The sequence below is a fragment of the Ovis canadensis genome, chromosome 1, assembly GCF_042477335.2.
Source record: "Ovis canadensis isolate MfBH-ARS-UI-01 breed Bighorn chromosome 1, ARS-UI_OviCan_v2, whole genome shotgun sequence".
In the NCBI taxonomy this organism is placed as follows: domain Eukaryota; kingdom Metazoa; phylum Chordata; class Mammalia; order Artiodactyla; family Bovidae; genus Ovis; species Ovis canadensis.
This window is the reverse complement of record NC_091245.1, coordinates 30,404,523-30,430,194: the sequence shown is the minus strand read 5'-3', so window position 1 is coordinate 30,430,194 and position 25,672 is coordinate 30,404,523. Positions and strand designations below refer to the sequence as shown.

Here is a 25,672-nt window from a genome sequence, read left to right as displayed (position 1 = left end):
CTAAACATAAGACCAGAAACTATAAAACTCTTAGAGGAAAACATAGGCAAAACACTTTCTGACATAAATCACAGCAGGATCCTCTATGACCCACCTCCCAGAATATTAGAAATAAAAGCAAAAACAAACAAATGGGACCTAATTAAAATTAAAAGCTTCTGCACTGCAAGACTCTTTTCTTGATTCCCTGACCCTCTTCCCACAGATTCCTGTGCCTGGTGAACTGGATTAAATAACTTTAAATGCCAGTGAGCATTTGGAAGAAGCAGTATGGAGATAACATGCCGCTGGAAGTGATTTGTAGCCGCCTCCCTCGGCCTCTTTGAGGCCATTTAGAGACTATGGAAATACACCACCAGATCTGGAAGCCCCTCTCTTACTGCTGCCCCTCTGGATCCACCACCACATGTGGGCTGAGGCCAGGCTTCCCAGGGCAGCTCCCAGCCAGTGACTGAGTGCAGCAGGGGCAGTGCCACCTGCCCACCCTGCCAGGCACAGCCAGTGGCTGAGTGCATCACAGGAGCAGGTGCCTGCCCACCCCCACTCAGGGTGAGCCCAAGGCAGGGCTCCTCCCTGTATCAGCCTGGCCAAAACCTTCTCAGAAGTGAGCTTGGGTCTGAGTCCTTCCTGTCCACCCCTCCTAACCTTCACCTCTGCTCTCCCAGGGGCAGACCCGCATCTCTTCTACAGGCTTGCCCTGCCTGCTGCCACTTTCTCCCCTTTATCCTTCAGCAGCGTTTCCCCAGTAAATCTGTTGAATATCTAGCCTTGCCTTGGCATCTGCCTCTCAGCGGACTTTACCGTTTCCTCTTAGTTGAAGATGTGTTCGCAGATGACCAGCAAATAGGAATCTCATCCTTCACTTCCCACTGCAGTGGAGCAATATAAGAGGACCAGCATTTGTGTCCTGAGTCCCCCGCTGCCCTGCTCTGTACTCTCAGACCCACTTGGCTCTCTCAGCCTCCGGCATACTAACCTTGACCTGCTTGTCACCCAGGCCCTCCCTCCCCTTCATCTGACCCCCACCCAGGCATCTCCCCACTACTCTAGCCTCCAATCTAGCTTCCCTTCCTAGCACTGAACTCATCTTTCCCTTTCAGCTCCTGCACCAGGCTGGGCATGGCCTCTTGGACCCAGCCCCAGGGCCTCTCCCACAAGTAAACCATGTAAAGGACAGTTCCCCTAACCCTGCATCTCTCTTTGGTGGGGGGTATGCCTAGAGGACAGGGCCAGACATCTACAACTGAGCCTCCCCTGAGCTTCCTTCCCTCAAGGCAGAGCAAGGCTGGCCCCCGGGTGTCACCACGTGAAGGACCTTCACCGAGATCCCAACCAAACTATGACAGGGGACAGGGGAAGAGGTCCACAGGCCTGAACAAATGCCAGGTCCAGGTTGGCAGAGGTGTAGGGAATGCAGAGCTCTGTAGGAAGTCAGGAACTCTGAGACAGAGGAAGAGATCCAGGATCAGCAAACTGGGCTCAAGAGAGAGAGTATTTCAGGTAGAGTTAGGACTGCTGCAGGGTCTGATGAGTGTCTCAGGGCCAGCCAGCCTGACTTAGAAGATAGTTGGAGTGGGTCATCAGTCACTGCACCCACCACCCAAACCTCAGCTGTCAGGTTATTCCAGAGGGCATTTTGGTGCCCAGTATTCTTTTTGTACAGCTCGAGATGGACCTTCCTCTGCCCAGTTGCTCTACTGGGCTCCCACTTCAATTTCCAGTTTGCCCTCGGTTTCTTGCCACAGATATCTCTCTGATTTCTCCCAGACATGGAGGGGGCTGGGTGCTGATCCCCAACAACTCCAGTGGTCAGTGGGTAAACACTGCTCTGCTTCTCCCAGCTCATTTAACACGCCTGCCCCATCCCAACAGGGTGCCATCGAAGCGTGTGCCCTGCACCACTGCCCGCCCTCCTGGCCACCTCAATCCTTCCCACTCACACAGCCATTCAATCCCTTCCAGCTGTGTGGTTTTCTCCCACCCTTTTTCTAGTCCAAGTCTCTGAGACCCCTCTTGGGTAAAGGTCAAGTGTATGTGTTACTGAACTTCGCCAGTCTGTGTGCCTGAGCCACACAGTAAGGCCAAACAATTCTAAAACACTGGAGTTTAGAAAAGAGAAACGTTTATTACAGGGCCATGCAAGGATGGCTCATGGGTGGCTCATGGCCTACAAACCCCAAAGCTACTGAAAGCTTTCATCAAAGACCTTTTCAAAGGAAAAGCTAAGGGAGGGGCATACTTAGTTGTTGCAAATTTCCTGGTTTCAGATCCTTTGTCCTTGAAGTCAGGTCATGGTCTTCTTCGAATGTTATTCTCTGTCCTGACAAGAAAGAGCGAGGTCCCCAGGTACAACTTTCACCCTCCAACGTCCCAGTCCTGAGCTCAGTTGGCAGCTCCCTCCGGGTCAGGTTCCCAGACTCTCCTCAGCTGTCACCGCTGAAGGAGCTAGACACCCAACCCAACTGGCCCTCAGGTTCGTCCAGCAGCCCAAAGAGGGGAGACCAGTCCCACAGACTGCGACCCAGGCAGACAGTCACCGCTATTAGGCCACAGAGACCAGGATGAGGGGGAGGGTCACTGCTGCTGCAAGGCTTGGGTCCAGGCTAGTGGGTGGCCTTGGGGAGGGCTCTGGAGCCCTGCAGAGCACCATCCCCCAGGGACTGAGCTGGAGGGCCTCAGGGAGAAGGCCGGGATCCACCTCTTAACTCACTCTCCTCCTCACGACCACTACTCCACTGTTGTCTGATTCCCCTCACTAACCAGTGTTTCTTAATAGTTGCTGGTGGGCGAGGCCCACTGCTGTGCTGTCCAGTGACTGAACAGGACCACTAACCTTCTCTTACTGATAGCTGGTTGCCAGTGGGCAGGGCCACTGAGGCGCCGACCAGTGACTAAGCAGGACCCGTTGCAGAAGGTCCTCTTGAGATCATCCTTCAGGGCTTTTCCAACTTGAGAATCCCATGGCCACTGGGTTCCCTAATCCCATAATCCCTTGACCCCCAGTATCTCTTGTGCAAACACTGTATCTGTGTTCGCTTCTTTGTCCTCACAATGGAAAAGGGGCTGTGCAATCAGGCTGCATAATCAATCTCCTGGCATCTGTAACTACCCAATCTCCCCGTAAAGGACTTCCTGCCCAGATATAAAGAGGACTCCTCCGCCTCCAGCCCATTCCAATCCCAGCAGCTAGGACCATGACCTCCCTAGCCAGACCCACAGAGGTGAGATGAAAGAATCCTGCATTGCACAGTCACCCCTACTGATGGTGACAAGTCTACTACACAGCTGCTCGTCTTTCCCAGGAGCACACACACACACACATGACTCACACTCGCACTAGTGGCCCATCACATCCAATTGCTTCTTGTCTCCCAACACATTCAAACTGACACAGACCCTCTTGCTCTTTCCGCTCACATTCCTTCTCTCTCTCTCTCTCTCTCTCTCTCTCTCTCTTTCACACACACACACACACACACACACACACACACACACACGCATGCATGCACACACACATATCAAAGACTACTTCTGGCCCAGGGAAGAAACATTGAACTCAGGCTATGACCCTGATTCTCCTCTCTCTCTCTGGACTCAGTAAGCAAGTGCTCCCCAAAACTGCTTCTCTGTGCTCCCCCATGCCCTCTCTATGCTCCCCTAGACCTTCTCTGTGCTCCCCCAGATCCTCTCTGTGTTCCCTCCCACACCCAACCTCCCCCCCAAGGCCTCCCTCTCCTGCTAAGCCCAAAGTGAGCCAAGGCCAAAGTGCTGAAGTCAAAAATGTTTTCTAAGCACCAAATTATGTTCTCAGGTGAAAAAAGGGCATGTCTCTCTGTTCTTGGGCTCAAACAGAGATGCTAAGAGAGGCTCCGAGGGGATAGGAGGCTGAATAGGCTGCACCAACCTCTTCCTCAGCCATGGGGTAGGCGGGGTGGTCCTGGGGGAGTTATAAGTGATTCACTTTTGTATCTCATCATAAAACATATTTATCCCTCCATACTAAGGGAGCATCTACTAAGCCACTTTCCTCATCCTAAAATAGTAACCACCATTGATGAGCTCTTATGCTTGGACAGGGACTGTGATAAGCACTGGATACATATTAATTAGTTAAAACTCTCAACAACCTTACAAATATTATTATGATCATTGTTTTTGCAGATGATAAAACCAAGGATTAGAGAAATTTAATGTGCCCAGTACTACCCAAAAGGTAAGGAATGAGCTGGTAAACAATCTGTGTGACCCCTAAGCCCATGATTAACCACCAGACTCCACCACCTCTCCTGTCCCTCTCTGTGGGACTCAGAACTAAGTTCAAATCCTGACCCCACTGTTGACTGACTGTGTAGCCCCAGGCAAGCTCCTTAATCTCTCTGGATTTCCATTTCCAAACTGGAAATCTCATGGACAGAGGAGCCTGGCAGGCGATAGTCCATGGGGTCGCAAAGAGTTGGACTTGACTTAGCAACTAAATAATTAATGTTATCAGCATATAGATCCAACCTCGGATAGCTCACAAATAACTAATATGAGCACACAGGTCACTAACGCAAGGCTGGACATTTGAGAAAGATAAGCCGAACATTCTGGGAGGAGAAAGGAGAGTGGCTGCCGCAGTTTGGAGCCCTCAGACAAAGCACTAGACCTGGCTTCCTTCCTTCATTTCTTTGCTTTAACAACATCCTTCCTTTCTTGAATCAGTATTACCTATCTCTGTGCTAATTGTTTTCCAGGCTCTGTCCTAGGCCCTGGGGAGAGAAAGCCACATAAAATATCACTTTTGACTCAAGTCATTTACACTCTAATCAGAAACATGTAAAGCAATAATCACAAATGAGTTATAGTATGATAGAAGCCAACAGACCACTAACCACTGTCAGGAAAGATGGTTGGGGAGCCCAGAGAGAAAGGCTGGTTGACACAGACCTTTCCAAGGCAAAGAAAAAGACTGTTTCCTTTTTCCTGGCCTGCCCACTTCTCTCTTTCTCTGTCTCTCTCTCACTTCACATCATTCAGGTATATTATATATAAATCTGTATATTGCCTTTTTAATTAATATTATTACATAAGAATTATCCTATATGTAACTGGTATAGTGAATAAAGAGGACTTAAAGGATATAGTAGCTCTATTTTTGTCTCCTATAGCCCTTCAAATTTATTCAATGGGGAAAATGCCTCCCTGTCCTCTGGAGGAAAACTATGACAGTTTCCATGAATCTTCTGTGCACTGTTATATTGGGATTTTTTTAATGTTCTAGAGTTTTTTATTACAAATTTAGTCTCATATATACACTACCACAGACTTCCCTGGTGGCTCAGATGTTAAAAAATCTTCCTGAAATGCAGGAGACCCAGGTTTGATCCCTGGATCAGGAAGATCCCCTGGAGAAGAAAAGGCCAAGCTGCTCTGGTATTCTTGCCTGGAGAATTCCATGGACAGAGGAGCCTGGTGGGCTACAGTCCATAGGGTCACAAAGAGTCAGACACAACTGAGTGACTAATACTCTCACTTCACTTTCATACACTGCCATGTGTAAAATAAATAACTAGTGGGAACCTGTTGTACAGACAGTGAGCTAAGCTCAGTGCTCTGTGATGGCCTAGAGGAGTGGGATGAGGGGGAGGGAGGGAGGGAGGTCCAAGAGGGAGGGAATTACATGTACACTTTGCCAACAAAGGTCTGTCTAGTGAAGCCTATGGTTTTCCTGTGGTCATATATGGATGTGAGAGTTGGACTGTGAAGAAGGCTGAGCACCAAAGAATTGATGCTTTTGAACTGTGGTGTTGGAGAAGACTCTTGAGAGTCCCTTGGACTGCAAGGAGATCCAACCAGTCCGTTCTAAAGGGGATCAGCCCTGGGATTTCTTTGGAAGGAATGATGCTAAAGCTGAAACTCCAGTACTTTGGCCACCTCATGTGAAGAGTTGACTCATTGGAAAAGACTCTGATGCTGGGAGGGATTGGGTGCAGGAGGAGAAGGGGACGACAGAGGATGAGATGGCTGGATGGCATCACCGACTCAAGGGATGTGAGTCTGAGTGAACTCCGAGAGATGGTGATGGACAGGGAGGCCTGGCGTGCTGTAATTCACGGGGTCGCAAAGAGTCGCACATGACTGAGCGACTGAACTGAACTGAAATGATAGCTGATTCATTGATTTGTACATATAGCTGATTCACTTCATTGTACAGCAGAAACTAACACAACCTCCAAAGCAATTATACTTCAATTTAAAAAACACATGGAATAACCAAACCTCCAGACTTGATTCAGAGTCAGTTACTGCTCCCTCCCCGTGGCGAGAGGCCTGCTGCCAGCAAGAAGCCCCCTGAGTGGGGTGGGGAGAAGCGGAAAGCCATAGTCCTTCCTCCTCCGCTGTGCCCTGCCATGCTTCCTCCACCTCTGGCTAACTGCTTCTTTCCTACCCCCCACCCCCTTCCAGAGTTGAGGAGAGAAAAAAGGAGGCCAAGATAGGAAAAGAAAGGACATTCTTAATGGGCTGATACTGCCCTGAGAAAGCTTTATCACACTTTCTCAGCTCAGCAACATTTCAAGCTCATTCTTTAAACACATTTTCATGGCTTCTCAGAGACTCCACACCTGAAGCTCCCTTAACAACAATACATTCTCCTCCAGCTTGTCACTTACTGCTTCTGCAACCCCTGGGAACCCAGCAATTCACCACTTGCCTTTTTCTATTGAATCAGGTCCTCACTCTAGTCAGGCATGCGCACCAGCTCCCTCACCTCCGTGGTCCACACTTTGTCCTTAGGAAACACTCACATCCTTTGCTCCAACAAACTCCAGAAATGCAGATTCTGGAGATAACCTGAATCATAAAGTCACTAGATATCAGATACCAAAATAAACTGTAAGACAGGACTCCCCAGAGGTCTTCATGTTCATAACTTTAATAACCAAATATTTATTCTCCTTTTCTTCCATAGTTATAGCATCCAAATTTTTAACTGTGCTCATTGTTATGATTTAATTTTCCCACTGAGATATAAACAAAGGGTCCTGTGAGGAAGTCTAAGACGTCTCCTCAAAGTGAGAGTATACACATGTGTTTGTTCCTTCTTCCATCCTGTTGCTGGAAGTATGGATGTGAAGGTTGGTGCTCTGGCACTCATCCTGAACCATAAAGACAGTGGTCTTGCTCTAAGGAAGATGGAGCAGAAAACTGGAAGGCAACTGTGACTATTGATCCTTCAAAACAGTTTTGGATTGCCTTGCCCCAGACTTCATTTACGGAGATCAGTTTCAATTTGTTTTAAAACACTATCTAAGTGTTTCGTTCCTGACTCTAACCCTAACACAGTTTAATAGTCTATCTATCATGTGGCTAAGCCATAGTGTATCTGATCATGGCTTTAATACTGTTCCTTCAGATTGTTTCCAATTTTCACCTTTAGGAATAACACTGTAATGGACTTTTGTACATATTCTGGTTTATTTCCTAAGGTAGAAAATAAAGCTTTTGCTACAGATACAGGTCTGTATAACTTTCCTAAAGTTAGACACTTACCTTCTCAGAAGCAGCCACAAGGAGGTCACATTGTTCCTACAATTAACACGCATATGGACTTTACGGATGGACACACGCATCAGTGATGCATACGGTGTCACCGAGGCAATGGACGTGAACTTGGGCAAACTTCAGGAGACAGTGAGGGACGTGGAGGCCATGGGATTGCAAAGAGTTGGACACGGCTGGGCAACTGAGAAACAACAACATGAACTTTAGAACACAGCCCACTGGGCTTGTCAGCTCTTGTGACTGCAATGCTGCATAACAAATACTTCAAAACTCAAAAGCTTTCAGCAACAAGCATTTCTTCCCATGATTACAAATCTGCAGATCAACTCCACTTCAACTGATTCAGACTAAACTGAGCTGGGAAGCTCTGCTTCAGCTTGCTGACCGTGGGGTCTGGCCAGAATGTGGTTGGGTCAGTCTGCTCCACGTGTTTTCATTCTTGAGCCTAGGCTGAGAAAGCGGTAGCTATCCCAGAGCACTTGTAAGGGGTGGTAGATAAGTCAGGGCATGAGAGTGACACTGGTCAGGGAAAGCCTCAGCAGGACAGACAGGAAGCAAGTGGCCAGGCTCTTCTTTAGTCATTTTCAAAAACAATAGTGTATGCAAATGAGCTGAATAAGCAAGATTTGGAATTGGTCAACAACACTGATTAAGCACGTACCCTTGGCTAAGCCTATGTTAGGTGTCTTCAGAAATACCTTATCAATCCTGGAAACAAAGAAACTTAGCCATACACATTAAGGTCATAGAGGCTCAGTGCTAAAATAGACCAAAGACAAGAAGGAATGCTTTGAAATTCTCCTCCCACCTCAGTCAGTGCTGAGGATCTGATAGTTGTCACAGGGGCAAAAGGATTTGAGAGGCCAAATCTGGGCAACAAAATCAGGTTAAAGCAAATGACTCTCACATCTGACTTCCCAAATCCAAAGCCTGGATCTAGGTGTACTATTTTCTGTGCAAATTTAGCAAGGTGATTAACCTATCTGTGGCTCAGTTTCCCCATCTGCAAAATGGGGTGGTAAGAGTACGTACGTCATTGGGTTATGGTAACAATTTGGTGAAATAACACATCTAAATTTCTTACAGCAGCACCAAGCCCAGAAAAAGTGCTTGATTCATGTTCCTTTTATACCAGGGTGGAACACTTAACTGCTATCAAAACTCAGATTGACTAAGAACATGTGGCTCCTTTGTTTTGTGTATAACTTTTTTCCTCCTAACTGGTAGCTGTACTTTTTCCAGTGTTTACTAATTTCAAAGAAGAAAATATGAGATAGTTGTTTTAGTTTACATTTGGGCAGATAATTGAGGTTAATGTTTTTCATACATTTATCAATTAGAACGTTTTTAGAAGCCTTTCAAAAATGGCTAATCTTTGTCCTCTGAGAGTAAATTTGATTTTTTGAAATAGCCAAAAACCATTCAAAAGGATGACCTGATTGCTTCCATGTCTAATGAGGTTTGAACCTCAGTATAACACAATAACATAAATGATCCTTTCAAGGAATGTTTACTCTCGAAGGGGAAATGAAGGCTTAAGCTCTCAGACACACCAGTCTTCTGGCTCCCTTCCTGGCTCCTCTCCAAAATGACATCTGGGTGTAAGGGGGAAGAGATGGGGTTTTAGTGATGTTATGGAAGGTGGAAAGTCATATTTTTCTGGCTGCTCTGGTTCTTCTGGCCCAGGTGGGGTAGAAGTCCCTAATCCACCTGCTAAGATTCACAGACAAAGTGTGTGTCTATACTAGAGTAACTTGTAGAGTAGGCTTTCCACAGCTGGTCAGAGTCCAGGGGGCTGCCTGGCTGCCTTTGCCTTTTACCAGCTCTCTCTGGCAATCTAGACTCCTCTGTGGATTCTAGACACGCTCCCACCTGCAATGACTCCAACTTGGCCTGGGCCAGGTACTCCCCTGCGCAGCCCTTTTTCCAGAGCCTCTTGACACTGCCCAACCATGGAGACCCTCCTTGGGCAATGTTTGCTGCCAAATTCCTGCCACTTTCTGGGTGGCCATCCCCGCCTGGCCACAGTACACTGCCATATGGATGTGGTCGCAGCCCACAGACAATATATCAGTAGTCTCGACTGGTTTTTCCAGAAGTCATGGATGGATGGAAGAGTTGGACCATAAAGAAGGTTGAGCACCAAAGAACTGATGCTTTTGAATGGTGGTGCTAGAGAAGACTCTTGAGGGTCCCTTGGACAGCAAAGAGATCAAACTAGTCAATCTTAAAGTAAATCAATGCTGAATATTCATAGGAAGGACTGATGCTGAAGCTCCAATACTTTGGCCACCTGATGCAAAGATCCAACTCGTTGGAAAGGACCCTAATGTTGGGGAAATTTGAGGGCAGGAGGAGAAGGGGGTGACAGAGGATGAGGTGGTTAGATAGCATCATTGACTCAATGAACATGAGTTTGAGCAAACTCCAGTGGGAAGCCTGGCATGCTGCAGTCCATGGGGTCTCAAAGAGTCGGACTTGACTTCACAACTGAACAACAGTATGAACCCCTCTGCCCTTGGTTATACTCAGCCAACGTACCTCTCAACTAGCTGAACCAGAGATGGGAGAAAATCCAATGTAAAATGATCTCTTACCTTCTCATTCCTCCTTTCTCTCTCTGTGTCCTTTTCACTATCTTATGGCATTCCAAAAGGTCAGATAGCCCCCCTGCCATCACCTCATGCCCTCCATCTTTTACTACAGATTCCTGGAGATGACTTAATGGAGCACAGAGGTATTTTTGGAACACTCTGGGGAACTCCATAAGCTGGGTAAATCAGAATGCATTGTTGAAAAGCTAAAGGGGAAGATTAAAGGAATTTAGAATTCCTTTTTCAAGATAACACCTGGCTTGTGAGGTTATTTTCCTGCTGAATAATTCTATTTAAATTGTCAGGGAAGAATATTAACTTGCCCTTTCTTTTTGCATTCCTTCTGTTATAAATCATGATCTAGCCCCAGGATGATGGATGCTTCAAGTCAGCTAGAGCAAAGGCCAAGAATGGAAGAAAGCAAAAGAGAAAAACACATTAATAGTTTTCAAAGCATCCCCTTCATAAAGCCATTATGACTAGCTATTATGATAATTATCCTTTCCTTTCTTCCTCTAATTTGCCTTAGAGCTTCTCAACTCTATATCATGCATAGGAATTTGTGTGAACATGTGGACCTTGTTGAAAATCTGGTTCAAACAAATAAACTGCTAAATGTTTCTTAGGAAATGAAGGAGACCTGGTATTAGATAGTATCAATAAATCACTGTTAATTTTGTTGTTTTAATGTCATTATAGCTAGGTTTAAAAGAACTTTTTTAAATGTAAACAAGCAACTAACTTCTATGACCCACTTTAAAATATTGTAGCAAAATAGAAGGTGGAAAGGCTAGTTGGTAGATAAACCAAATATGGCAAAATGCTGAGTCAAAGCTGAGTGATGGCTCCAGAGAGATTTTCTGTACACTATTTCTGTGTGCTGTAGACATTTTTTAAATTAAAAAACTTTCAAATTACATGGGGATCTATAAAATACAACCCGTGGAGAAGGAAATGGCAGCCCACTCCAGTATTCTTGCCTGGAGAAGTCTTTGGACAGAGGAGCCTGGTGGGCTGCAGTCCGCAGGGTCGCAAAGCGTCAGACACAACTGAGCAATTAACACATAAAATACAAATAAGGTGTGCCACACTTAACAATCAGGTCAAGAGTAATATTGATTATATGCGATTTTCGCCTTATAGGATCAAGTGTAACTCAACCTAATGGCAATGCCCATCCGATCATCCATTGTCAGCACTGAGTTTTATCAGTTTTACAACGTTTGGGAGGTTTTAATGAGGCTAAACTTTTTCCATAGATTTATTACCTAGTAAATGTTTAGAAGGTCCTTCAAAATGGCAAATTTTTGTCCTCTAACAGTAGATTTGATTTTTAGAAATCACCAAAAGCCATTTACAGCTACCGGGCAAAGAAGCAGGGAGAATGGTCAGCCCTCATTTTTAACCTCCTAGTCTTTCTTTTCTTGTTTATGTGGCTGTGTCAGGTCTTCGTTGCGGCACATGGGACCTTCGTTGCATCGTGCGGGGTCTTTCCCTGTGGTGCACAAGCCCAGTAGCTGCAGTACTCAGGTTTAGTTGCTCTGCTGCAAGTGCGATCTTAGTTCCCCGACCAGGGATCAAACTCGCATCTCTTGTATTGCAAAGCAGCATCGTAACCACTCAAACCTCTCAAATTTGACAGATGTAACACTCCCCTGAATGACACTAACAGGGTTGAAGATGACAACTATAATGCATTTTGCACCAAGTTCTGGGCATTATACAGACACAGCACCTCTCAAAAATTTCCAGAAAAGTGCCTCAATGCATAGAATGAGTAAGAGAGCCCAGATGGTTGTAGAAATTTAGCCTAAGGCCAACTAGAGAAAGTGCAAAATTTCATTGAAGTCTCCTGTTTATATTTGAAAAGAACATGACATTTACACTCTGTTCCTCATAATGGTATTATCTAACATTTATTGAGCACTTAAAAGAGATGCTCTTTTAAGCTTTCTCTATATATTAATTCTCTATCTTTTTGGTGTTTTTCTATGAAGCTGGCACTATTATTACTCTATTCTGCAGGTGAGAAAACTTAGGTACAGTGAGGTTAACTAGTTTACTTGAGATTGCACAGCCAGCAAGTGTCAGAGCCAGAATTTGGACCCAGACAGTCTGACTCCAGAGACCGCACCCTTTACCACTATGATGTGTTTCCTCCATAGTGTGTTCACACTCACACTCTCTTTAAATTAAAAAAGAATCAGTGGCATCTAGCAATTTACTGTCCACCTGTAACACTGGAACACCATCACCAGCCTGTGCCTTCTCAAGGCCCCAACATGTATGACTGTGGGATCAAAGTTATGACTACCCAGTTGGAAAAACACAAACCCGTGCTATTATCTCCAGTCCTCACAATGGAAGAACAAAGTAAATATTTTTATTTTGTTTTAAATTTTGCCAAACCCAGGGTGACTCCCTTCTCTGGGACAGGCCTTACTTTCATTCTTTGTAAAATATAATGAGGGGCTTCTCTGCTGGTTCAGTGGTAAAGAATCTACCTGCCAATGCAGGAGACACAGGTTCAATCCCTGATCCGGGAAGGTCCCACATTGCTGTGGAGCAACTAAGCCTGTGCACCACAACTGTTGAGCCTGTGCTCGAACCCAGGAGTCTCAGCTGCTGGAGGAGGCCCCGCGCCCTAGAGCCCTCACTCTGAAACAAGAGAAGCCACGGCAACAAGAAGCCCCCACTCGCCACAACTAGAGAAAAGCCCATACAGGAATGAAGGCCCAGCACAGCCAAAAATAAATAAATGAAAGAAATTATTTTTTAAAAAACCAATGAAGCCAAAAAGGAGTGGGGGGTCAGACAAAGGTTTGTTCCACTGTCCCCTTTGGTCTTTCCCGGTGGCAAGCCTGAGAGGTTGCTGCTTCTCAGAGCTCTTTGAATCAAATGTCACCCACACATGCATGCACATATAAGGGACACAAACATGCACATGTGTGTACACACACAATCTAAGCTTAGGTCAGTGGGCCCTAAGAGCAAGCCCCAGTCATGTCCATGGGGACAGCACAGCTTCAGGGGGCAGGTAATAGATGGACAATGGAGACACAGCTGAGGCTCCACGGAATCAGCTCTGTCCCAGTAGAATGAACTCTAGCCCTCAGTGCCTGTTTAGACCTTCTGAAGTCAAAACAGAAAATTCACAGAAAGAATTTTCCTGACAAGCAGTGAAATACTAGGACATGCATCCCCTTCGAGTCAGTTATACTTGATTGACCCCCCCCCACTGGTCTGGTCTACAGTTCTGTGGCTGTGGGCAAGTGTACTCACTAAGCCTCCTTTGCCTTATCCACAGAACAGTCAAAGTAACAATACTGCATGTGTGTGATAACCACACAAGGTTCTTCCAGGACTAAATGAAACAACACGTGGGAAGGTACTAACGTTGTGCTTGGTGAATCATAAGATCTCAGTAAATAGAATTTATTTGGAGTTATAATAGTATATGTACTCTATACACACACATTAAGCGTATTTGCACAATCATTTCAGGAAACGATCATCCTAAGGAGGACCAGAGTACGCCCTGAGGTCACATACAAATGCGGTTTCCCTTGTAACTTTTTATGCTGTTGGAATGTCTAAAATATACATATACATACTCCTTTCTCAGAAATATTTTTATTGCTTACTTAGCATGGCCCCACCCATCAGAACAAGACCCAGTGTCCCCCTCAGCCAGTCTATCCCATCAGGAAGCTTCCATAAGCCTCTTATCCTTCAGACGGCAGACAGACTGAAAACCACAATCACAGAAAACTAAACAATCTAATCACATGGACCACAACCTTGTGTAACTCAATGAAACTATGAGCCATGCCATGTAGGGCCACCCAAGATGGACACATCATGGTGGAGAGTTCTAACAAAATGTGGTCCACTGGAGAAGGGAATGACAAACCACTGCAGTATTCTTGCCTTGAGATCCCCATGAACAGTATGAAAAGGCAGAAAGATAGGACACTGAAAGATGAACTCCCCAGGTGGGTAGGTGCCCAGTACGCTACTGGAGATCAGTGGAGAAATAACACCAGAAAGAATGAAGAGACAGAGCCAAAGCAAAAACCACACCCAGTTGTGGATGTGACTGGTGATAGAAGCAAGGTCCGATGCTGTAAAGAGCAATATTGCATAGGAACCTGGAATGTTTGGTCCATGAGTCAAGGCAAATTGGAAGTGACCTGATCAAACAGATGGCAAGAGTGAACACTGACAATTTTGGAATCAGCAAACTAAAATGGACTGCAGTGGGTGAATTTAACTCAGATGACCATTATATCTACTACTGTGGGCAAGAATCCCTTAGCAGAAATAGAGTAGCCATCATAGTCAACAAAAAAGTCTGAAACACAGTATTTGGATGCAATCTCAAAAACAACACAATGATCTCTGTTTGTTTCCAAGGCAAGCCATTCAATATCACGGTAATCCAAGTCTATGCCCTGACCATTAACGCTAAAGAAGCTACAAGACCTACAAGACCTTCTCGAACTAACACCCAGAAAAGATGCCCTTTTCATTATAGGAGACTGGGATGCAAAAGTAGGAAGTCAAGAAACACCTGGAGTAACAGGCAAATTTAGCCTTGGAGTACAGAATGAAGCAGGGCAAAGGCTAATAGGGTTTTGCCAAGAGAACACACTGGTCATAGCAAACACCCTCTTCCAACAACACAAGAGAAGACTCTACACATGGACATCACCAGGTGGTAAATACCGAAATCAGATTGGTTATATTCTTTGCAGCCAAAGATAGAGAAGCTCTATACAGTCAGCAAAAAGAAGACCAGGAGCTGACTGTGGCTCAGATCATGAACTCCGTATTGCCAAATTCAGACTTCAGTTGAAGAAAGTAGGGAAAACCACTAGACCATTCAGATGTGACCTAAATCAAATCCCTTATGATTATACAGTGGAAGTGAGAAATAAATTTAAGGGACTAGATCTGATAGAGTGCCTGATGAACTATGGACAGAGGTTCGTGACATTGTACAAGAGACGGGGATCAAGACCATCCCCAAGAAAAAGAAATGCAAAAAAGCAAAATGGCTGTCTGAGGAGGCCTTACAAATAGCTGTGAAAAGAAGAGAAGTGAAGAGCAAAGGAGAAAAGGAAAGATACAAGCATCTGAATGCAGAGTTCCAAAGAATAGAAAGAAGGGATAAGAAAGCCTTCCTCAGCCATCAGTGCAAAGAAATAGAGATCTCTTCAAGAAAATTAGAGATACCAAGGGAACATTTCATGCAAAGATGGGCTCAATAAAGGACAGAAAAGGTATGGGCCTAACAGAAGCAGAAGATATTAAGAAGATGTGGCAAAAATACACAGAAGAGCTGTACAAAAAAGATCTTCACGACTGAGATAATCACGGTGGTGTGATCACTTACCTAGAGCCAGACATCCTGGAATGTGAAGTCAAGTGGGCCTTAGGAAGCATCACTATGAACAAAGCTAGTAGAGGTGATGAAATTCCAGTTGAGCTATTTCAAATCTTGAAAGATGATGCTGTGAAAGTGCTGCACTCAACATGCCAGCAAATTTGGAAAACTCAGCAATGGCCACAGGACTGGAAAAGGTCAGTTTTCATTCCAATCCCAAAGAAAGGCAATGCCAAAGAATGCTCAAACTACTGCACAATTGCACTCATCTCACATGCTAGCAAAGTAATGCTCACAATTCTCCAAGCCAGGCTTCAGCAATATGTGAACTGTGAACTCCCAGAAGTTCAAGCTTGTTTTAGAAAAAGCAGTGGAACCAGTGATCAAATTTCCAACATCTGTTGGATCATCAAAAAAGCAAGAGAATTCCAGAAAAACATCTATTTCTGCTTTATTGACTATGCCAAAGCCTTTGACTGTGTGAATCACAATAAACTATGGAAAATTCTGAAAAACATGGGAATACCAGACCACCTGACCTGCCTGTTGAGAAATCTGTATGCAGGTCAGGAAGCAACAGTTAGAACTGGACATGGAACAACAGACTGGTTCCAAATAGGGAAAGGAGTACGTCAAGGCTGTATATTGTTACCCTACTTATTTAACTTCTATGCAGAGTACATCATGAGAAACTTTGGGCTGGATGAAGCACAAGCTGGAATCAAGATTGCCAGGAGAGATATCAATAACCTCAGATATGCAGATAACACCACCCTTGTGGCAGAAAGTGGAGAAGAACTAAAGAGCCTCCTGATGAAAGTGAAAGAGGAGAGTGAAAATGTTGACTTAAAGTTCAACATTCAGAAAACAAAGATCATGACATCCATTTCCATCACTTCATGGGAAATAGATGGGGAAACAGTGGAAACAGTGGCAGACTTTACTGTTGGGGGCTCCAAAATCACTGCAAATGTTAACTGCAGCCATGAAATTAAAAGACGCTTGCTCCTTGGAAGAAAAGTTATGACAAACCTAGACAGCATGTTAAAAAGCAGAGACATTACTTTGGCAACAAGGGTCTGCCTAGTCGAGGCTATGGTTTTTCCAGTAGTCATGTATGGATGTGAGAGTTGGACTATAAAGAAAGCTGAATGCCGAAGAATTGATGCTTTTGAACTATGGTGTTGGAGAAGACTCTTGAGAGTCCCTTGGATTGCAAGGAGATCCAACCAGTCCATCCTAAAGGACATCAGTCCTGAATATTCATTGGAAGGACTGATGCTAAAGCTGAAACTCTGATACTTTGGCCACCTGATGCAAAGAGCTGACTCATTTGAAAAGACCCTGATGCTGGGAAAAGATTGAAGGCAGGAGGAGAAGGGGATAAGATGGTTAGATGGCATCACCAACTCAGTGGGTGAGTTTCAGTAAACTCCGGGAGTTGGTGATGGACCGGGAGGCCTGGTGCGCCCCAGTGCAAAGAGTCAGACATGACTGAGTTACTGAACTGAACTAAACTGAACTGAACTGTGGTTGTTGGGCTTCCCCAGTAGTTCAGCTGGTAGTGAATCCACCTGAAATGCAGGAGACCTCAGTTTGATTCCTGGGTCAGGAAGATCCCCTGGAGAAGGGATAAGCTACCCACTCCAGTATTCTTGAGCTTCTCTGGAGGCTCAGACAGTAAAGTATGTGCGAGACCCAGGTTCAAACCCTGGCTTGGGAAGATCCCCTCGAAGGAGGGGATGGCAACCCATTTCAGTATTCTTGCCTGGAGAATCCCCATGGACAGAGGAGCCTAGTGGGCTACAGTTCATGAGGTCACAAAGAGTTGGACATGATTGAGTGACTAAGCATAGCATAGCACTCTGGTTGTTTGTTACGAACTTTTGGAAGACCAGATCATGTGATCTGGAGCCTGTTTCTGGGGCCTCTTTTGCCTCCATCCTCTCACAGGCAGACCCACTGAAGGCCCGGCTGGAGGATCAGACTCTACCTACCTTGAATGTATAACCACCAGCATGTACAATAATCAACAGGAAGTAAAGCCAACACTTTCACTCTGCCTGCTCAACGTGGTTCTAAGTGCCCCACCAGGCCAAGCAGTTTGCCTGCTGCTGCTGCTGCTAAGTCGCTTCAGTCATGTCCGACTCTGTGTGACCCCATAGACGGTAGCCCACCAGGCTCTCCTGTCCCTGGGATTCTCCAGGCAAGAATACTGGAGTGGGTTGCCATTGCCTTCTCCGAAGCAGTTTGCCTAGGGTTACGGATTTGGAACGTGGTAGAGCTGTGACTGGAACCCTGATATGTTATGCTCCGAGCCCGTATCTCCGAACCGACCGAGAGAGAGAGCAAGTCCACCACGGTACTGCAAGGGCAAGAAGGGAGTTTATCTCTAGCGCGCTAGGGCCCAAGTCTCATCCCACACAAGGGAATCCAACAAGAGCCCCGAACAAAGGAGTATGGCGGTTTATATACAGGCAGTTCTTTGTCTCAGTTACAGGAGTAGCTGGCGTTACATGATTGGCCAGGCAGGATAAGCGCATATCCTGTCTCCTTCTGGTAAACATGACTCAGGTCCTAGAGACCGTTCTCCAGGCAAGAATACTGGAGTGGGTTGCCATTGCCTTCTCCGAAGCAGTTTGCCTAGGGTTATGGATTTGGAACATGGTAGAGCTGTGACTGGAACCCTGATAGGCTCCATTCCTGCACTTCACCATTAGGCTGCAGTGCTCCCAGCCATACTATGATGTTTCTCACCAAATATTAGCCACTGTTCCACAGTCTGACAGGCCCCTGCAACCCTGCCTAGTCTTTGCCTTTGGACCAACACCTTCCCTGGATCCAAGCCAACAAGCAGGAGCTCAGAGCTCTTGCTCAGCCTCCTAGAGAGCCCTGCCCCCTCCCTCTCTCCCCAGCCTAGCCTGCCATCAGGGTTCAACCAAAACACCTCACAGCAGTTCAGTCCACTGAAGCTGACTGGGTACCTCCCCCACCTCCAATAGTTTCTGGAATCAAGGCTGATACTGTTACACCCCCTGAGAACCTCAGCAAGCTGGGTAACAATTCATATGTTACTGGCTCAGAACCCTCACCTGCTGATGAAGAATTTACCTTCCTCAAAGCCTCCCCTGGGGTTTTCTGAGACATCTCACAAGCACTGGGCTCTGCGCTACCCTCAAGGGCACCTGTGTCTAGGAAGCTTCTAGGGGCTCCTCCCTGCCACCACTGCTACTAGTGAGAATGGCTTTTCCTTCCCAGGACCCCCAGAGCTGCACCTTTCTGTCCTCGGGACAGACCTTGAATCAACCCACATTCACTGGGAAGAGAGCCCTCTTCTCAAACTGTATCTCATTTTGCCAGCTGGGCCCCAAAACAGCTTTGCTCGGAACCAAACCTCACAAAGGGCTTTTTAAGAATCACATCCTAAGCCTTTGCCTTGGACCCCTCTATTCAGAAGACTGGGACCTAAACCTTGGGAACAGCACTAGCAATTAGGTTTCATCAACCCCTCACTCCCTCACATTTTCATCCTCCTCTCTCCTCTGACTCCAGGGACATGTGAACAATGTCCTCCCTAGTGGCTCCAGTTCCCCACAAGCATACACTGGGAGGCTGTGGTCAGGCACGCCCTCAAACGGCCAGGGTGTGCTCTAAGTTTCCCCTGGGCTCAACTGGATCCAGCCATGGCAAGTGTCTAATGACAGCAGTCAAGGTTAAGTGTGCACAGTGGGCTGGGTCATTTACAGACAATGTGTCATTAAACCTCCATTTGCAACTTAAGTAACAGTATCCCTAGTGACAGGGGCTTCCCAGCTGGCACTAGTGGTAAAGAACCTGCCTGCCAATATAGGAGACCTAAGGTCAGGAAGCAACAGTTAGAACTGGACATGGAACAACAGACTGGTTCCAAATAGGAAAAGGAGGACGTCAAGGCTGTATATTGTCACCCTGCTTATTTAACTTCTATGCAGAGTACATCATGAGAAACGCTGGGCTGGAAGAAACACAAGCTGGAATCAAGATTGCTGGGAGAAATAGCAATAACCTCAAATATGCAGATGACACCACCCTTATGGCAGAAAGTGAAGAGGAACTAAAAAGCCTCTTGATGAAAGTGAAAGAGGAGAGTGAAAAAGTTGGCTTAAAGCTCAACATTCAGAAAATGAAGATCATGGCATCCAGTCCCATCACTTCAAGGGAAATAGATAGGGAAACAGTGGAAACAGTGTCAGACTTTATTTTTCTGGGCTCCAAAATCACTGCAGATGGTGACTGCAGCTATGAAATTAAAAGATGCTTACTCCTTGGAAGAAAAGTTATGACCAATCTAGACAGTATATTCAAAAGCAGAGACATTACTTTGCCAACTAAGGTCCATCTAGTCAAGGCTATGGTTTTTCCTGTAGTCATATATGGATGTGAGAGTTGGACTGTGAAGAAGGCTGAGCGCTGAAGAATTGATGCTTTTGAACTGTGGTGTTGGAGAAGACTCTTGAGAGTCCCTTGGACTGCAAGGAGACCCAACCAGTCCATTCTGAAGGAGATCAGCCCTGGGATTTCTTTGGAAGGAATGATGCTAAAGCTGAAACTCCAGTACTTTGGCCACCTCCTGTGAAGAGTTGACTCATTGGAAAAGACTCTGATGCTGGGAGGGATTGGGGGCAGGAGGAGAAGGGGACGACAGAGAATGAGATAGCTGGATGGCATCACTGACTCTATGGACATGAGCCTGAGTGAACTCCAGGAGTTGGTGACGGACAGGGAGGCCTGGCGTGCTGCGATTCATGGGGTCTCAGAGAGTTGGACACGACTGAGTGACTGAACTGAACTGAAGAGATGCAAGTTTGATCTCTGGGTCTGGAAGATCCCCTGGAGGAGGGCCCAGCAACCCACTCCAGTATACTTGCCTTGGGAATCCCATGGACAGAGGAGCCTGGAGAGTTATAGCCCACAGGGTCGCAAAGAGTCAGACACAACTGAGAACGCATGCACACGTGCACGCACATCCCAGTAACAAACAAACGGGTGGGCCCAGAGAAATCTAGTGGTGACCCCAAGACTATGAGATCAGAAAGTGAAGCTTTAATATTAAGACTGAAGCCCAGTTGCTCCCCGACTGTGCTTTTCCCAGCTTACCTTTCACGTCCACCCTGTGGTCTCTAACTAAGGGGGTCTCCTCAGCCCCTATTCTATGCCCTAGAGGCGGGATGAAGGTGGGGTGGTGGGGAGGGTGGAGCAAGAAAACTCAAACCAGGCTGGGAGCATGGGTTTCTAGCTGTCTGATGTTTCAGTACTAATGGTCATAGGGAATTATCAAGACTGGGGGAAGAGTGGAGAGGGAGGGGACACACGTCTTCAATTGTATTAATAGCTTAAGAAATTCAAAACAGCCCCTCTCCCTAAAGACTGAGGAAGACTTAGGATTCCCAAGATTCCAGGGGTTCTCAGGGGAGGCTTGTGTCCCTTTATGGGATGCTGAGTGATTTTGATGTGCAAGGTTTATTTTAAGAAAAGGAAAAGGAAGAGGGAAGCATGAGAGTATCATGTGCAAACTAATAGAGCTGGGTTTTTGTCAGGGAAGAGCATTTTGAGCTCTTGCCCCCTTTCCTGTACCAGGCAGGTATCCCAGACAGCAGTTCTTGCCAGTGGAAGAACATGAAAGTAGAAACTGCTGCTCTGTAACCTAGTATTACAGGTGAGTGGGAGGCGCCCAGGATGCCAACAGAGCCAGACTCTCAGGAAGGCTCAGCTTGATCTCATCTATGTATCAAGCATTAATCACACATATGCTGGGTGCTCTGATAGCACCATGAATCGTGTAACCATAACCATATAATTATACCAGGCATGGTTATCTCTATTTTAACAGTGAGAAAACCAAGTTTTAGGAAAATGAAGTGCCAAGGTCACATAGCTGGAGAATGTCAACCTTGTGGTTCAAACCAGTATTCTGGGGCTCTGGACCCAGTGTCTCCCCACACCAAGGGCTCTACTCACATTCTAGTGAGGACTCACTCTTGCACTTGGACAAGTGTCCTACCCTGTGATAAGGGCTGTGCCGGGGAAGCAGAGCGGTTCAGAGAATAGACTGTGAACTTGGACAAACCTAGCAGTACCACTCGCCTCTGCAGACTACCAGCTGTGTGGTTCGTTATTTAAACCCTCGACATCTAAGTTTTCTCATCTGCAACATGGAAATATCCAGTCCTACTTCATAGGAGTGGTGAGGATTAAAGAAGAAATGAAAATCCCATAGCCCAGCATCTGGCATGTAGCAGCAGCTGACTAAGCAGGAGCTGCTGTTATCATGACTGAAATAAGGCATGTAGGAGGAAGTGTGTGAGAGAGAGATGCTGGACACCCAGTGGAGTTATTCCTGGGCAGCTAGGGTCATAGTGGCCAACCCCTTGTCTAGGGGTTGGCAGGAGCCTATAAACACCTGAGACAAGAAATAACTATTGCTCTAGCTATCTTCCACCTTCTGGCTGGGAAGAGAGGATGCCAGGAACCTAAGCCTACGCAGAGAAGCTGAGCTGTCAGAAGAATGGAGTCAGCTTTCCTGTCCAGGGGACCCTCTCCATTCAGTCTCACACCCAGATGCCCAGAGCTGTGTCCTCCTTGGCTCATTCCTAGTTATATGGCCTTGGGAAGGGACTTAGCCTCTCTGAGATGCAGTTTCCTCATCTTTAAATTGTGCAGGGATATGGCAACCCAATCCAGGATTCTTGCCTGGAGAATTCCATAGACAGAGGAGCCTGGTGGGCTACAGTCTATGGGGTCACAAAGAGTCAGACACGACTGAGCAAGTAACACAACACAACAACAATATGGCTATCTCATTAAGAAGAAGCATGCAGGGGACTTCCCTGGTGACCCAGAGGTTAAGATTATATACTTCCTGCTGGGGGCACAGGTTTGATCCCTGGTCTGGGAACTAAGATCTCACATGCCTCATGGCACAGCCAAAAAAAGAATGCATGCAAGCCATCCAGTGCAATGCCTGGTGCACACAAGTGCTGCAGAGACAGCAAGTTTATTAGCTGCCCTTTTTACGCCTTCTTGGTAAATTCTGACCTGTACACCCCAAAGCCCTCCCAGTCCCAGGTGGGAGGAAGCCATCAGCAACCTCCACACCTCTGTGCACACATACATGTACACACTCACAGAAGGAAGGATCAGGTCAGAAGCAATCTCAGCAGATTTATAAGTTCTGCAGGGTGCCAGGAGACTGTGGTTCTAGAAAGAAGGTTTGCTAAAGAATTGACCAGCTCTTCCTTCTGCCTCAGAGTCAGTGCTGTGAGAAGCACTGCTTCACAAAATCTTCACCTTGTGCCCTTTCCCCTACCCCCTCCCCATCCAGCCCCCCAAAAGCAGATTGTTCCTCATGATCTGGACAACATCCGGTTTGGCCAGCCCTTAGATATGTTTCCACTTTGGCCTGTTAAAGCACTTCCTGAACACAGTTCCTCTCTAATCTGGGTTCCTTGGCAGTCAGGCCCTGGTGGGAGCAGGAGTAGGGAAGGGGTCAGGAAGAGGGGTCAAGATGTCAGATAAAGGGGGCCACAGGAGGCCCTTTAAACGGCAGCCTGAGGAAAAGCTTTCCCACGCTCACCTAGCATCAGCAGATTGGATGACTTCCTTTCCCTTCCTTGTGGATGTAGGCAGTTGAAATAGGCCTTCAGGTTCTCATGTCTTGTCTAGCCTTTGAAGCAAGCACTGTGTTCCCTGTCTTACAAATGGAGGCACTAAATTCAGAGAGGAGACATCACTTAATGATGTCATTGTCATCACCCCCAATGACATGAATAGTGAAAAACAGTCATAGCCTCAGATCTCCTGACTGTAAGCCAGAGCTCTGACAACAATAACAAAAGCACTTTGCCTGTTTTGACACCCTTAATTTTCACAGAATACCTATTAGCTGAGTACTCTTTTATCCCCATTTTACAGGGGAGGTATTTGAAGCCCAGAGAGCGGAAAGTACTTACCCAAGATCACAGAGCTAAGAGGAAAGGCATAAGTCGCAGCCCAGCCCCCAGTAGGATTGGGTATACTGAACAATACATGAATGTCCAGCAGAAAGCAGCTAGCGGCCACTCGTGATGGTCACTGCCCCCTCGACTGGCTCAAAGAGCCTGGCCACGCAGCAGACCAACCAGTGGGTGGAGCCCAGGAGATGTGTCTTTTCTTGAGTCCCTGCCCTCAACATCCAGGCCACACACTTACCACACTGGTTTTGATGACAGGATGCCCATGGAACTATGAATTACTAGCTTCCCTGGGAAGGCTCTGGGTACCTCTCAGTGTCATCTCTCCCATTGTCCATTCACAACACTGCTTCCTGGCTTCTAAGAAAAAATAAAATTAAATCTAAAACCCTGTTTCCTGACTCTGTCTCCTGCTGCAGCCCCGCCAGGCTGTTGAGTGCCGGGCACAGAGGGGATTCTGAATGGCATCACTTCCTTCACCCTTGCTTCTCACTTCGGGGCCCCTTCTGTGCTGGAGACAGAGCAGTGAACAAGAGGGAATGGGCTCCTGCCCTCACAGGGGTTGCAATCTGATGTGAGAAAAAGCCATTAAATAAGCGATTACAGATGTGGTTCATATTACAAAACAGGAAGTCTGAAGAGTGAGTTGATAAGGGAGGCTTCACATCTGTGTGTGTGTGTGTGTGTCTGTGTCTGTGTGTGTGTGTGTGTGTGTGTGTGTGTGTATTGGGGGTGGGGGAGAGCAATGAGAAAAGCTCTTCTAAGGCCATGTCATTTAATGGAAGGAGGAGCAAGAATTAGCCAAAGGAGTGGGGACTCTGTGCTGTGCTCCTGTCCCTCCCAACAAATAGCAAAGTGGTCTCAGACACTGCTTCTCTTCTCTGGACCTCTGTTTTCCCATTCATGCACTATAAAGGTAGCTTGGTCCTATGACACTTCCATCAAGTTCTAAACACTTATGGTATCTTTGGCATCAAATTTAGGCAAAAGAAAAATTGCTTCTGTGTCTTTCCTATCCTAGGATAATACATATTACACTTCTATCCAAAATTTAAACTGGGATTTCTCTGTCCTTAGCAATTCTCTGAGCTCCCTAAGGTCAGGGAGGGAATCTATCCAATGTGTGTGCCTCTCGTGCTCAGGACAGAGTCTAGCACAATGGGGACAAAAAGCCCTCCTGATCTCTGTCTTTTAGAAACTGTGAGGTCACCTTGTAAAGTCAGAGACATTAGAAGAGACCCTATCAGAATCATAAGTGTTTCCCTGGTGGCTCAGTGGTAAAGAACCTCCTGCCAATGCAGAGACACAGGAAACTCAGGTTCCATTCCTGGGTCAGGAAAATTCCCTGGAGTAGAAAATAGCAAATCACTCCAGAATTCTTGCCTGGAAAATTCCTTGAATAGAGGAGCCTAGTGATCTACAGTCCGTGGGGTCGCAGAGTCAGACCCAACTGAACATGCACGCATGGCCTTTGGGAATCCTAAGGAAATGAAATAATAGTTGTTAAGACTTTACGCCCATGTTATCACATGCAGTTGTGAGCACAGCCCTATGGGACATGCATTATTACCCCCCACCCAATCACAGATAAGGAAGAAGAATTAACATTTATGGAACAGCAAGAGGCTTTAATGAAGGAAAGAGATTCATCCACGGTCCTAAGGAATAACTAATCTACTTAAAGCTAAACCAAATCTGAGATTAACTCCAAAGCCCATGCCCTTCATTCATTCCTTTAAAATATCATACCTAGCATACAATGGCTGCTGCTGGCCTATTCTACCCTATGGCATCTGTATCCCTGAAAGATCCAGAAGCAGAAAAGTGGGGAGTGGAGGAGGGGTGAAAAGGCAGACAAATATACAACCCCTCCCTCATCCAGGTCCATCAGGCCAAACCCTGGCCTGAACCAGGAAGAAAATAAATTCGAAATTGGATGTGAGATTAAAGTTTTAAAGAACTAACTGGCTATAAAATACTCAGATCTGCTCTAAAAACATCTAAATATCAAACACATCTGAAGGCAATGAAGAGGGAAATAAATCGGTCCCATGCTTGTATCTCACCAAGCTCTATTTGTTCAATGTGCCGGTTATAAGAGCATGGGCCCATTATGGCAGGAGAGACACAGGGTTTTAGGGAAAGAAAGAGCAGAG

The 25,672-nt window shown here is 46.2% G+C and overlaps 1 long non-coding RNA gene across 2 annotated transcripts in view; it reads right to left on the bottom strand.

The window, feature by feature from the left end:
- The window catches only part of LOC138441527 (uncharacterized), a 162,401-nt gene extending 138,750 nt beyond the window's left edge, over positions 1 to 23,651 (bottom strand). Inside the window, exons 1-2 of one of the 2 annotated variants that reach the window (XR_011257383.1) lie at positions 23,517 to 23,651; positions 7,534 to 7,726 (exon numbers count right to left, since the gene is read on the bottom strand). This is a non-coding gene — a long non-coding RNA (uncharacterized lncRNA). The remainder of the gene's footprint in view (positions 1 to 7,533; positions 7,727 to 23,516) is intronic. The other variant, XR_011257385.1, reaches the window with a different exon arrangement.
- Positions 23,652 to 25,672: the final 2,021 nt, after the last annotated feature.